At 45.5% G+C, this 8,365-nt stretch overlaps 1 protein-coding gene across 1 annotated transcript in view; it reads left to right on the top strand.

The window, feature by feature from the left end:
- The first annotated feature begins 2,855 nt into the window (after window positions 1–2,855).
- LOC123992476 (syntaxin-1A) overlaps window positions 2,856–8,365 on the top strand; it is a 122,815-nt gene continuing 117,305 nt past the window's right edge. The window contains exon 1 of the mRNA XM_046293639.1: window positions 2,856–2,951. The gene's annotated coding sequence lies outside the window, so the exon portion shown is untranslated. The remainder of the gene's footprint in view (window positions 2,952–8,365) is intronic.

Below are 8,365 nucleotides of genomic sequence, written 5' to 3'. Positions count from 1 at the left end.
ATATACATGGAGGTTTAATACCCTGACCTAGTGAGAGATACATGGAGGAGGTTTAATACCCTGACCTAGTGAGATATACATGGAGGAGGTTTAATATCCTGACCTAGTGAGAGATACATGGAGGAGTTTTAATATCCTGACCTAGTGAGATATACATGGAGGAGGTTTAATATCCTGACCTAGTGAGATATACATGGAGGTTTAATATCCTGACCTAGTGAGATATACATGGAGGAGGTTTAATATCCTGACCTAGTGAGATATACATGGAGGTTTAATAAAGCTCGTCGTCTTGATTACTTTCTTATGTCATTCTCTTTTTATATTATATAAACAAAAAATATAAAATTTGGTGTGGAATGGCAAGCCAGACACAATTAATAGGGCCTATTCATATAATGAATATGAATTCGGGGGGCAGAAATGATTAAATATTAAAGCATTAGACCTCTCACTAAAATCATCAGTCATACAAAAGTTATACTTAAATCCAAAATGGTTCTCTAGTAAATTAGTAAAATGTCCCCATGTTCAAGAATGTCCTTTTCCTTTTATTCAGATTACAACTCCTCACTTTCGGTTGTTTGAAAAGGAAATAATCTCCAAAATACCGTTATTTTTTAAAACAAGAATGGTGAAATATCCGTTTAATCCTGAAAAGACAGAACAAATAATACAACAAATATTGTGGATAAATTCAAGTATACTATTTTTTATATTTTTTATTATTTTTCGATAAAATGTGACCAATTTCTTCTGAAACTCGTCAGTCTATTCTTGTTCTGAGAAATTAAGGCTATTCCATGCGAGAAATTGCCAAGAAACGGAAGATCTCGTAGAAAGCTGTGTACTAATCCCTTCACAGAACAGAGCAAACTGGCTCTAACCAGAATGGAAAGAGGAGTGGGAGGCCTCGGTGCACAACTGAGCAAAGTACGTTCATCTCTAGGAGACAGACCGCGTCTCCTTCCTGAGCGGTATGACGGCTGCGTGGTCCCATGGTGTTTATACTTGCGAACTATTGTTTGTACAGATGAACGTGGTACCTTCAGGCGTTCATCCAAGGATGAACCAGACTTGTGGAGGTCTACTGAGTTTGAAGGTATACCTTGAAATAGATCCACAGGTACACCTCCAATTGACTCAAATGATGTCCATTAGCCTATCAGAAGCTTCTAAAGCCATGACATCATTTTCTGGACTTTTCCAAGTTGTTCAAAGGCACAGTGAACTTAGTCTATGTAAACTTCTGACCCACTGGAATTGTGATACAGTGAATTATAAGTGAAATAATCTCTCTGTAAACAATTGTTGGAAAAATGACTTGTGTCATGCACCAAGTAGACGTCCTAACTGACTTGCCAATACTATAGTTTGTTAACAAGAACTTTGTGAAGTGGTTGAAAAATAAGTTTTAATGACTCCAACCTAAATGTATGTAGACTTTCAACTCCAACTGTAGATATTCCATAAAAAAATCTGCCGTTTCCAGCTACAATAGTCATTTACAACATTAACAATGTCTACACTGTATTTCTGATCAATTTGATGTCATTTTAAATGGACAAAAATGTTGCTTTTATTAAAAAAATAGGACATTTTTAAGTAACTCCAACTCAACTTTAAGTAACTCAACTTTTGAACGTGTGTGTGTGTGTTTACCCCACAAAAATATATGGGGGGTTGGAAATGATGCATAAAATTATATTGATGGAAGCAACAATCTATCCGCAATATTATTTATTTTATTTTTATTTAAGCAGGTAGGCCAGCTGAGAACAAGTTCTCATTTACAACTGTGACCTGGCCAAGATAAAGCATAGCAGTTCGACACATACAACAACACAGAGTTACACATGGAATAAACAAATGTACAGTCAATAACACAGTAGAAACCCACCCACACACACAGTTCACTTCCATAACAGCCACAACATCATCACCTTGTTACCTTCTGGAATCTGTGCTCTCCTCCTCTCACCTTTTCCGTTATCTCTCTCTGTCTCTCTCTGTCTCTCTCTCTCTCTCTGTCTCTCTCTGTCTCTCTCTGTCTCTCTCTGTCTCTCTCTGTCTCTCTCTGTCTCTCTCTGTCTGTCTGTCTGTCTGTCTGTCTGTCTGTCTGTCTGTCTGTCTGTCTGTCTGTCTGTCTGTCTGTCTGTCTGTCTGTCTGTCTGTCTGTCTGTCTGTCTGTCTGTCTGTCTGTCTGTCTGTCTGTCTGTCTGTCTGTCTGTCTGTCTGTCTGTCTGTCTGTCTGTCTGTCTGTCTGTCTGTCTGTCTGTCTGTCTGTCTGTCTGTCTGTCTGTCTGTCTGTCTGTCTGTCTGTCTGTCTGTCTGTCTGTCTGTCTGTCTGTCTGTCTGTCTGTCTGTCTCTCTCTCTGTCTCTCTCTGCTCTCTCTCTCTCTCTCTCGCTCTCTCGCTCTCTCTCGCTCTGTCTCGCTCTCTCGCTCTCTCGTCTCTCTGTCTCTCTCGCTCTCTCGCTCTCTCGCTCTCTCTCTCTCTCTCGCTCTCTCTCTCTCTGTCTCTCTCTCTCTGTCTCTCTCTCTCGCTCTCTCGCTCTCTCTCGTCTCTCGCTCTCGCTCTCTCTCTCTCTCTCTCTCTCTCTCTCTCTCTCTCTCTCTCTCTCTCTCTGTCTCGCTCTCTCGCTCTCTCGCTCTCTCGCTCTCTCTCTCTCTCGCTCTCTCGCTCTCTCGCTCTCTCGCTCTCTGTCTCTCTCTCTGTTCGCGCTCTCGCTCTCTCGTCTCTCTCGCTCTCTCTCTCTCTCTCTCTCTCGCTCTCTCGCTCTCTCGCTCTCTCGCTCTCTCTCTCTCGGCCTCTGTCTCTCTCTCTCCTTCTCTCTCTCCTCCCTCTGTAGGTGGAGGAGATCCGTGTCTTCATTGAGTCCCTGGCTGAGAAGGTGGAGGAGGTGAAGAGGAAACACAGTGCCATCCTGGCTGCACCCAACCCCGACGAGAGTGAGTCACTTTACTGTTACCTTACAGCTACCCTGTACCCTAAACCCTATACTGTTACCTTACAGCTACCCTGTACCCTATACCCTATACTGTTACCTTACAGCTACCCTATACCCTATACTGTTACCTTACAGCTACACTATATTACTGTTACCCAAACCTCCATGGAGGACAGAGGTGTGATGTCACTACACTATATTACTGTTACCCAAACCTCCATGGAGGACAGAGGTGTGATGTCACTACACTATATTACTGTTACCCAAACCTCCATGGAGGACAGAGGTGTGATGTCATTACACTATATTACTGTTACCCAAACCTCCATGGAGGACAGAGGTGTGATGTCACTACACTATATTACTGTTACCCAAACCTCCATGGAGGACAGAGGTGTGATGTCACTACACTATATTACTGTTACCCAAACCTCCATGGGGGACAGAGGTGTGATGTCACTACACTATATTAACGACACACCCCATTGATGAAGAATATTTTTTTACAAATGAATCATTCATCCCTAAGTTAATATTTAATTCCATAGCCAGACTTAAATGACTTCTAATGAGTTAGCGGATCTGATGATGGAGTCGGGCCTAAGGAGAACAAGCAGGGAGAACGGGCCTCCGTTAGCTAGATGAGGAGAAGGAAGAGGAGGAGGACTTGTCACAGGAGGAAATGTTATTGGTCACATACACATGGTTAGCAGAAGTTATTGGTCACATACACATGGTTAGCAGATGTTATTGGTCACATACACATGGTTAGCAGATGTTATTGGTCACATACACATGGTTAGCAGATGTTATTGGTCACATACACATGGTTAGCAGATGTTATTGGTCACATACACATGGTTAGCAGATGTTATTGGTCACATACACATGGTTAGCAGATGTTATTGGTCACATACACATGGTTAGCAGATGTTATTGGTCACATACACATAATATAATAATAATATATGCCATTTAGCAGATGCTTTTATCCAAAGCGACTTACAGTCATGTGTGCATACATTCTACGTATGGGTGGTCCCGGGGATCGAACCCACTACCCTGGCGTTACAAGCGCCATGCTCTACCAACTGAGCTACACAGGACCACATGGTTAGCAGATGTTATTGGTCACATATACAATACACACAATCTAGTAAAGGATGAGAATATATAAGTATAAAATATATGGATGAGCAGTGACAGAGAGGCTAAGATGCATTAGATAGTAAAGAATAGATAGTGAAGGATACAGTATACAGTATATACATATGAGATGAGTAATGTGAGATATGTAAACACACTTAAAGTGGCATTATAAAGTGACTGGTGTTCCATTTATTAAAGTGGCCAATGATATCAAGTCTGTTGGTGGAAGCTTCATTCTTGAAGCGTGGAATCTGATTGGTCAGATTCTCCAAAGGGAGGGAGGGGGAGGGCCCTATATGCATCGTGGAGTGGCAGTGGTTGAGTGTGTTACTTGCTCGTGTACTGCAATCGATATGCTGATAGAATTTAGGTAGCCTTGTTCTCAGATTAATTCTGCTAAAATCCCCAGCTACAATAAATGCAGCCTCAGGATATATGGTTTCCAGTTTGCATAAAGTCCAGTGAACTTCATTGATGGCCGTCTTGGTATCCGCTTGATTGATTGATTGATTGTGAGGAATTCTAGGTCAGGTGAACAAAAGGACTTGAGTTCATGTATGTGGTTACAATTACACCATGAGTCGCTAATCATGAAACATACACCCCGCCCTTCTTCTTACCAGAGAGTTGTTTGTTCCTGTCGGCGCGATGCGCTGAAAACCCCGTTGGCTGAACGGACTCCGACAGCTTGTCCCAAGCTCGCCATGTCACCGTAAAACAGAGTATGTTACAATCCCTTAGATCTCTTTTGAAAGCAACTTTTGCCCTGATTTCGTTAACTAGGGACTGGACATTAGCGAGTAATAATAATATACTGGGAAGCGGTGGGTGGTGTGTCCACATCCGAAGCCTCACTAGAAGACCGCTCTGGCACGCTCTCCTCTGGCACCCTCTCCTCCGGCACCCTCCCCTCCGGCACCCTCCCCTCCGGCACCCTCCCCTCCGGCACCCTCCCCTCCGGCACCCTCCTCCGGCACCCTCCCCTCCGGCACCCTCCCCTCCGGCACCCTCCCCTCCGGCACCCTCCCCTCCGGCACCCTCCCCTCCGGCACCCTCCCCTCCGGCACCCTCTCCTCCGGCACCCTCTCCTCCGGCACCCTCTCCTCCGGCACCCTCTCTCCGGCACCCTCCCTCCGGCACCCTCCCCTCCGGCACCCTCTCCTCCGGCACCCTCCTCCGGCACCCTCCCCTCCGGCACCCTCCCTCCGGCACCCTCCCCTCCGGCACCCTCTCCTCCGCACCCTCTCCTCCGGCACCCTCCCCTCCGGCACCCTCCCCTCCGGCACCCTCCCCTCCGGCACCCTCCCTCCGGCACCCTCCCCTCCGGCACCCTCTCCTCCGGCACCCTCTCCTCCGGCACCCTCTCCTCCGGCACCCTCTCCTCCGGCACCCTCCCCTCCGGCACCCTCCCCTCCTGCACCCAAGTTTACGTTTCTCAAAAAACCAAGTACTGCACAGTTTCCTAAGGACTTGAAGCGAAACAGCCATCTCTATCGGCACCATCTTTCCGATCTATGGACGTTTTGAGACAGCTGTTAAGATGACATCAATAAGGTGACATTTTAAGTCTGTCTGCCACACTGGTGTTCTATTTCCCAGAAAACATCTCTCTAGTCCCCCCTTCTAACGACAACACAGGGTTGGAGTTCAGCCCATGCAATGAGGGGGCAGGGGAAACCAAGGTGGCGTGTTTAAGACGGGGCCTTTCCATAGGTCGTTTCGTGGCATGTGAGGAGCACCACAGTCAGGGTGTGTAAAATGTTAATGTCAGACCTATTCATTATATGGAGGTCAATAGATACCTTCCTACCTCCCAGTGTGGTGCTAATGGAATAGAGTCAGGGACTAATGTCATCTGGATTACATGTAACGCTGGGTGCTGAGCAGTGATTAGAGTGAAAGTGAGTGAGTGAGTGAGTGAGTGAGTGAGTGAGTGGTGAGTGAGTGAGTGAGTGAGTGAGTGAGTGAGTGAGTGAGTGAGTGAGTGAGTGAGTGACACTGTCACAGAAAATAAATTGATATGGTAATTTGGAGTAATATCAACAGTGAAATGTTTTACTGCAGCATACTGTAAATGATGGTGCATTGTGGGAAAATGTTGTGGGGAGGGGATAGAATGTTTGTTTATTAAATTGTACTATCATTCCACCCCACAGAATACCGTAACATATCATTGGTGGTGGAAAAAATATTTTGACCAATAGTGTTGTTTCTGGCTCATTAACACATGTTGAGGCTAGACTTGTAAAACAAATCTATATTTGTTGCTCTACTAATTTAACTCCTATGTGGATATAGTGCCCCATCCATTTGAAATGTATATGGGGACAGACTGGATAAGAGGGAAATGATTGAAGATCATTTACTGATTTATTAATGGAATAATTAATTGATCTGATTTTCTTTGATTAAGTTGGTTATACGATCCAAATGAACCATTAAGCATTAAGAACCCCTCGAATCTATCATTAACCATTAATGACTTCAATGCCACAAATGATTCATTCAAGGTTTTATTTACTTGTCTGAATAATTAGAAAAGGTGGTAGTTTAATAAAAGATCAGATATACAAGACAGGGTACTCTGGGATACAAGACAGGGTACTCTGGGATATACAAGACAGGGTACTCTGGGATATACAAGACAGGGTATTCTGGGATACAAGACAGGGTACTCTGGGATACAAGACAGGGTACTCTGGGATACAAGACAGGGTACTCTGGGATACAAGACAGGGTACTCTGGGATACAAGACAGGGTACTCTGGGATACAAGACAGGGTACTCTGGGATATACAAGACAGGGTACTCTGGGATATACAAGACAGGGTACTCTGGGATATACAAGACAGGGTACTCTGGGATATACAAGACAGGGTACTCTGGGATATACAAGACAGGGTACTCTGGGATATACAAGACAGGGTACTCTGGGATATACAAGACAGGGTACTCTGGGATATACAAGACAGGGAACTCTGGGATATACAAGACAGGGTACTCTGGGATACAACTCGCTGTTGGCTGGGCTCCCTGCCTGTGCCATTAAACCCCTTCAACTCATCCAGAACGCCGCAGCCCGTCTGGTGTTCAACCTTCCCAAGTTCTCTCACGTCACCTCGCTCCTCCGTTCTCTCCACTGGCTTCCAGTTGAAGCTCGCATCCGCTACAAGACCATGGTGCTTGCCTACGGAGCTGTGAGGGGAACGGCACCTCAGTACCTCCAGGCTCTGATCAGGCCCTACACCCAAACAAGGGCACTGCGTTCATCCACCTCTGGCCTGCTCGCCTCCCTACCACTGAGGAAGTACAGCTCCCGCTCAGCCCAGTCAAAACTGTTCGCTGCTCTGGCCCCCCAATGGTGGAACAAACTCCCTCACGACGCCAGGACAGCGGAGTCAATCACCACCTTCCGGAGACACCTGAAACCCCACCTCTTTAAGGAATACCTAGGATAGGATAAGTAATCCCTCTCACCGCCCCCCCCCGTTTAAGATTTAGATGCACTATTGCAAAGTGACTGTTCCACTGGATGTCATAAGGTGAATGCACCAATTTGTAAGTCGCTCTGGATAAGAGCGTCTGCTAAATGACTTAAATGTAAATATAAATGTACACAAGACAGGGTACTCTGGGATATACAAGACAGGGTACTCTGGGATATACAAGACAGGGTACTCTGGGATATACAAGACAGGGTACTCTGGGATATACAAGACAGGGTACTCTGGGATACAAGACAGGGTACTCTGGGATATACAAGACAGGGTACTCTGGGATATACAAGACAGGGTACTCTGGGATATACAAGACAGGGTACTCTGGGATATACAAGACAGGGTACTCTGGGATATACAAGACAGGGTACTCTGGGATACAAGACAGGGTACTCTGGGATACAAGACAGGGTACTCTGGGATATACAAGACAGGGTACTCTGGGATACAAGACAGTCGAGGTAATAGGTTCCAACTCAGATACAACAACACACAGGACGGGATTGATCAGTGGTTTGTTAAATTAGACGGTATTGATCAGTGGTTTGTTAAATTAGACCTGACGTCTTGCAATACTCAATGACTTCCACCACTTTACACACACACACACACACACACACGCACACACACACACACACACACACTGTCTCTGTCTCTCTCTCTCTGTCTCTCTCTCTGTCTGTCTCTCTCTCTCTCTCTCTCTCTCTCTCTCTCTCTCTCTCTCTCTCTCTTTCTGTTCCGTATGTTCCCTTGTGTGTTGGTGTTCCCT

Source organism: Oncorhynchus gorbuscha, linkage group LG13 (assembly GCF_021184085.1).
Source record: "Oncorhynchus gorbuscha isolate QuinsamMale2020 ecotype Even-year linkage group LG13, OgorEven_v1.0, whole genome shotgun sequence".
NCBI classification, from domain to species: domain Eukaryota; kingdom Metazoa; phylum Chordata; class Actinopteri; order Salmoniformes; family Salmonidae; genus Oncorhynchus; species Oncorhynchus gorbuscha.
The sequence above is the reverse complement of the archived record's forward strand: the minus strand, read 5'-3'. Positions and strand labels throughout refer to the sequence as shown.